Here is a 6,362-nt window from a genome sequence, read left to right as displayed (position 1 = left end):
TTTTTCCCATAGAAAATGAAGCTGCTTTGGGTTATAATTTTATTGAGCTCTAATTCACATGCTACAGTTTAATATTGACTTTTATTCCAGCCATCATTTTGAAGAGGTGATTAGCTCCACTACAAATATCTAGAAACATAACAAACATACTTTTAAGTGCAAACTCCAATTTAGTGACATTTTTTAAAGACAACCCCAAAGGGATAATGAGCAGAAACAGGAAATAAGAACAGTAACAGTGCAAACATCGAGGATAGCCCTGGGTGCATACTGATCTCAATAACATAAGGGACTTGGGTTTTGTTGCTTATATAAGGACAAGAAACAAGAACTTAGAAAATGAGGAATTGATGTTGATATCCTTCATATAAACCAGGGACTGTGCAGGAGATACACCTTCAAAGAAAATATGAACAAGAAGAAAAACAAACACTGACACAGAGAAAAAATAGGATGACTTGGTGTTGATTTGGTGGGGATAGATATGATTTCTACTAAAGTTATTACCATAGACCTGTCACACTGTGGACTTAGGTTTAAATTTATACTGTCCACGTGTGGCCAGGGAGGGATCCTCAACCTTAGTCATGAGTATAAAAATGTCTCCAAATCCATTCTAACCAGGTGTGCTAGGTACAACCAAATATAAAATTACTGTAGTAGATGTTCTCAGTCCTGGCCATGAAGAATTCTCATAAGAAAAATTCACTAAGAAGGCAGATTTTAAAACACAGGAGGCAGGTGCCAGCTTCCCTGGCCCTGGGCCAGTGTGAGCACTTGGGCCGTGGCATCATAGGGCTAGCAAAGTTGGTGGTATCTAGTCTGCACACCTAGGTAAATCCCAGCAACAAAGCAGGAGTCACCAAGTATGAACACCAAGACTCCTTAGAGGCTCTGGCAGCAGCCTTGGAGGGAGAGGAATAAAAAGGGGAGAAGGTGGTGCCAGCAGCTGGTGTGGACAGTGGCTAATTTTAACTCTGGTTTTTCTGGGGTAGATGAGCATACATGTATAAGCTATGACACTCTGTGGACTTTTCTGATATTTACCACTCTATTGAAGCAAGAAGAGCTGAAAGCTGCCCATAAGGAAACTATGGCAAAGTTAGAGAACATGTTGGAGGATAAATTAAATTTAAAGGAAGTTCATCCAGTATTCATCAGGAAAGGCATTCCTAGTGTCTCTGGCAGATCTCTACCAGAAAAGCACTCCTATCACCCTTTCTTGTTTTTTGTTTTTTTGTTGTTTTTTTTAAATTTATTTATTTATTTATTTATTTTTTATTTCAATCATTGTTCAAGTACAGTTTTCTCCCCCCTACTCCCGTTCCAGCCCCTCCACCCAACCCTCCCCCCTTCCCCCCATTACCCCCCATCCTTAGTTTTTGTCCATGTGTCCTCCAAATTTGTTCCTGTAATCCCTACCCCTTCCCCCCTGAAATTCCCTCTTCTTGTTAATAACATCATATGCAGAGCCTGATTTGAAGAAGTCTTCTTCCTGGTGTATGTCTTCTTCTGAAGATGAGTAGCCCAACTTAGAAAAAGAATATTCTAAGAAAAACAGATGATAACTTATGCTAAGGACCTTATCAATAGCAACAGGTGGAAAAACTTTTTTGTGAAAGAGTACATTCAGTGTGAAGATGAAGACAGTCCAGCAGTTGAAAAAAGTGTAGAAACCAAAAGAGTGAGTGCCAATGATCACAGTACCTGAGGTTTTTCAAATGATGATCAGGAAGCAGAAAAAAAAGTGGAGAACATGAAATCTAAATCAGATATTGAAATTGTACACAAACTGCTCATAAAAAGAATGCTGTATGCCTGAAACAGTTGATGTTATATGTCAATTGCATCTCAATTTTTAAAATTAAATAAATACATTTTTTAAAAAAGAAGTTTCTGGCCTTGGCTGAGTAGCTCAGTTGGTTAGAGCATCATCCCAATTCACCAGGTTGCAGGTTCAATCCCCAGTCAGGGCACAGACAAGAATCAACCAATGAATGCATAAATTAGTGGAACAACAAATTGATGTTTCTCTCCTCTCTCCTCTTTTCTTCTCTTCTCCTCTTTTCTCCTCTCCTCTCCTCTCCTCTTCTCTTCTGTCTCTCTCTCTCTTTCTCTTCCTAAAAAGAAATAAATGTTCTGAATTTAAGAAGAAATTATAAGCCAATATAATTCCTGAATTGTTTTCCCCCAACATGATTTAGTCAAGTGACAGAAAGAACAGAGGAGATCTATGAATAAGGTGCCAGACTGTTGATTTTTGAAGAATCTTTTCAAGGGATATCAGGAACACCTTTCAGAATGCAAGTGTCCAAAACTCTTAAATTGGTCAATCGTTTAGTCTCCATGCAATCTCACATTTATTCACTAAAAGAAAATATGTTGGCAGACATTGATGCGGAAGAAGAAAACCTGAAAGAAATACGCATCTGCTTCCAAGGCACAAGTCACCAGTAAAAAGTGCAAGTGTGAAGCCCATGCCTTATAACTGCAGCTCTCCAGCACCCACAGTACCTTCCAGATAAAGGGAATAAGCCACAAGGAGTCATCTGAGGGAAATAAAATGTTAGAAGAGAGAAATTGGATTCTAACTATACAGAAGCAAAGAATGAAAGAATCACAGAAACTTCTGACAACTCAGACTAGGCTTTTATGACTTACATCAAAGTTTAGCTCAATGTCTAAATCCAGAGTAAAATCTCTCAGAAATAATGAAAAAGGAAAGATGAAAAATACTACTGAGAACTAGAAGAAAGAGAAGAAAATGTTTTAAAGAGTCTGTCATTATTTAAAATAGTTGCTCAGAAAAGTGAAAGAATGGCAACAAAACAGTATTATTCTGACACCCATAAAGCACTAAGAATATTTGGTGAGTTTGTTTCAAAGAAAGAAAAAAGTGTAAAAATATCTGATTATTTCAGCAATCAAGAGATGAAAAGTTTCACTGAAGATAAAGCTTTAATGAAGAAGAAAGAATTAGAGGGGAAATTATTTTGTTGATACCACAGCCAGATTCTTGCAAGGAAAAAGATGAAGCCTATGAAGAAAGTGAAAAGAAATCTTTTGAAGAATAAAATGGAATCAGCAGAGTGTTCTCTCTGTGCCTGTGTTTTTTGCAGCATCTGGTATCAGCAACAGTGCTTGTGCTAGGGAGTTCAATGGCAGCACCTCCTTAATGTGTAGGGCTCCTGAGCAAGGTCATCTGTAAACTGAAAAGGCTGATTCCAGCTGATCAGTAATTTGGTCAGTTAGAATAAGGCTTTACCTATGCAGGTTTTACAATTACTGCATATAGTCTGCTTGATCTTACCTATATTTCTACAACGCATTTGAGAATCACATTGTGACAAACAAATTCACTGTAAAAATATACATTGCTTCATTATTTTGGGTGGGGAAAAATGGCTTAGCATTAACATCAGAGAGAAAACTTGGATTTTGGTGATTTGTTTAAAAAGGTTCTTCTGGAAAGCAAGAGTCAATAAATATTGTAAATTAAAAAATAGATGAGACAGAAAAATCCATGATGAAGACAAGTCACCAGGTACAGTAAATAATATGTTAGAACTACGTCATAGAGACTTGAAAATAAACATTAAAAATAAATATTTAAAAACATAAAAGAAGACAAAACGCTGGAATTTTCAGTGCTTTTCAAATGGCAAAATAAGATTCCTAAAAATTTATATGTCATTCTTATAATTCAAAATTAAATTTATACTTTAAAGAGGGCAATAGTAAAAACAATGAGGAAAAGCATGATTTCAAACATATGGGTAAGAATTCTTTGTAGTTAATGAAAGATAAATTTTCAGGTTCAGTTACCATAGCAATTCACAAACAAAATAAATTAAAAAGAATCTAACATACCTAGATTTTCATAAAAGCATTGAACATTAATGACAAAAAAAGAAAAATTTAATAGAGCCAGAGAGTCAAGGAAAAACAATTAAGTTGAAAACAGACTTCCTCATAACAATAGAAGTCAGAACACAAAAGTTATTTAAATTAAATTAACAAAAGAAAATCATTGGCATTCTAGAATTTTATAACCAACTCAAAAATCATCTAAGAGTAAGGGCAATATAAACCTATTTTCTAACAAACAAAATATGGAAATATTAACTACTCATTTATTAAATGATCCAATTAAGTAAGTAAAAAGATGAATCCACAAGAAAGATCATAATGAAAAATTATGGACAAAGATTTGGTAAACATACTGTTAAATATGAATGAAACTAAAATATTGATTTGGCACAATGATGCTATTAATATCAATGAAAGTGTATAAACGTAGTAACATACTAATGGAAAATCAGAAATATGAATAGGACTAAAATATGGGATGAGAATAACACATGAAAATAAAACAGGAAAGATCATTGGAGTTAAAATGTCTAAAGTGTTTGTTTTACTCAGTCAAAGGAAAGTGACTGGTCAATTTTACACTTTGCTAATTCAAGTGTCTTTTTTTTTAAGGGTAACATTAAAATGAAGAGAAATAGAATGTAAAACATCCAAAACAAGAGACGAAATAAAATAAAGATAATTTAATCAATCTAAATAGAAAAGGAGAAAGAAAAAGCAGGATAAGGAGAAATTATAGAATAAAATGATGATAACTTCCTCTATTCCAAAGAAAGAAATCAAAAGATGTCTATATAATTTGACAATCTTTGTCATTTTTTTATTTTAATAATTGTTCAAGTACAGTTTTCTCCCTTTTACTCCCATTCCAGCGCACCCACCCAACTCTCCCCACTTCCCTCCCATTACTACCTCCACCTACTTCTTGTTCATGTGTCCTTCAAATTTGTTCCTGTATACTCTACCCATTCTCCCCTGAAATTCCCTCTTCTCTCCTCTCTGGTCACTGTCAGTCTGTCCTCTATTTCACTATCTTTGGTTGTATTTTGCTTCTTTGTTTGTTTTGTTGTTTAGGTTCCTGTTAAAGGTGGGATCATATGGTATTTGTCTTTCACTGCCTGGCTTGTTTCGCTTAGCATAATGCTTTCCAGTTCCATCCAAGCTGTTGCAAAGGGTAGGAGCTCCTTCTTTCTTTCTGCTGCATAGAATTCCATTGTGTAAATCTACCATAGTTTTTTGATCCATTCATTTACTGATGGGCATCTAGGTTGCTTCCAGCACCTAGCTATTGTAAATTGTGCTGCTATGAACATGGGGGTGCATAGGTTCCTTTGAATTGTTGTTTTAGTGTTCTTAGGATATAGTCCCAGCAGTGGAATTGCTGGGTCAAAAGGCAGATCCATTTTTAGTTTTCTGAGGAAGTTCCATACTGCTTTCCATAGTGGTTGTACCAGTCTGTAGCCCCACCAACAGTGCACTGCAGTTCCCTTTTCTCCACAACCTCTCCAACACTTGTTGTTTGTTGCTTTGTTTATGATGACCATTCTGACTGGTGTGAAGTGGTATCTCATTGTGGTTTTAATTTGCATCTCTCTGATGGCTAGCAATATTGAGCATCGTTTCATGTGTCTTTGGATCTTCTCTATGTCCTCCTTGGAGAAGTGTCTGTTCAAGTGCTTTTCCCAATTTTTAATTGGATTACATGTCTTCTTAGAGTGGAATCGAGTAAGTTGTTAATATATTTTGGAGATTAAACCCTTCTATGAGGTATCATTGGCAAATATGTTTTCCCATACAGTTGGTTCTCTTTTTATTCTGACACTGTTTTCTTTAGCTGTGCAAAAGCTTCTGTTTGATGAAGGCCCATTTGTTTATTCTTTCCTTTATGTCCTTGCTCTAGGGGACATGTCAGTAAAAAAGTTTCTTCGTGAAATATCTGAGATTTTCCTACCTAAGTTCTCCTCTAGGAATTTAATGGTGTCACGGTTTATATTTAAGTCTTTTATCCACCTTGAATTTATTTTTGTATAACGTGTAAGTTGGTGCTCGAATTTCATTTTCTTGCACATAGCTGTCCAGTTCTCTCAACATCATTTGTTGAAGAGGCTGTTTTTACTCCATTTTATGTTGCTGCCTCCTTAGTCAAATATTAATTGACCATAGAGACTTGTGTTTATTTCTGGGTTCTCTGTTCTGTTCCATTGGTACATGTGCCTGTTTTATGCCAGTACTAGGCTGTTTTGATTACAGTGGCCTTGTAGTATAGTTTAGTGTTGGGTATTGTGATCCCTCCTACTTTACTCTTCTTTCTCAAAATTGCAGCAACTACTTGGGGTCATTTCTCATTCCATATAAATTTTTGAAGTGTTTGTTCTATGTTTGTGAAATACGCCTTTGGTACTTTAATAGGTATTGCATTGAATGTGTAAATTGTTTTGGGTAGTACGGACATTTTGATGATATTAATTCTTCCAATTCATGAACACGGTATA

The 6,362-nt window shown here is 35.5% G+C and overlaps 1 pseudogene; it reads left to right on the top strand.

The window, feature by feature from the left end:
* The first annotated feature begins 681 nt into the window (after positions 1-681).
* Positions 682-3,074, top strand: LOC114501379 (annotated as a pseudogene).
* The last annotated feature ends 3,288 nt before the right edge of the window (positions 3,075-6,362 follow it).

The sequence above is a fragment of the Phyllostomus discolor genome, chromosome 7, assembly GCF_004126475.2.
Source record: "Phyllostomus discolor isolate MPI-MPIP mPhyDis1 chromosome 7, mPhyDis1.pri.v3, whole genome shotgun sequence".
In the NCBI taxonomy this organism is placed as follows: domain Eukaryota; kingdom Metazoa; phylum Chordata; class Mammalia; order Chiroptera; family Phyllostomidae; genus Phyllostomus; species Phyllostomus discolor.
This window is presented reverse-complemented; position numbering and strand designations above follow the sequence as displayed.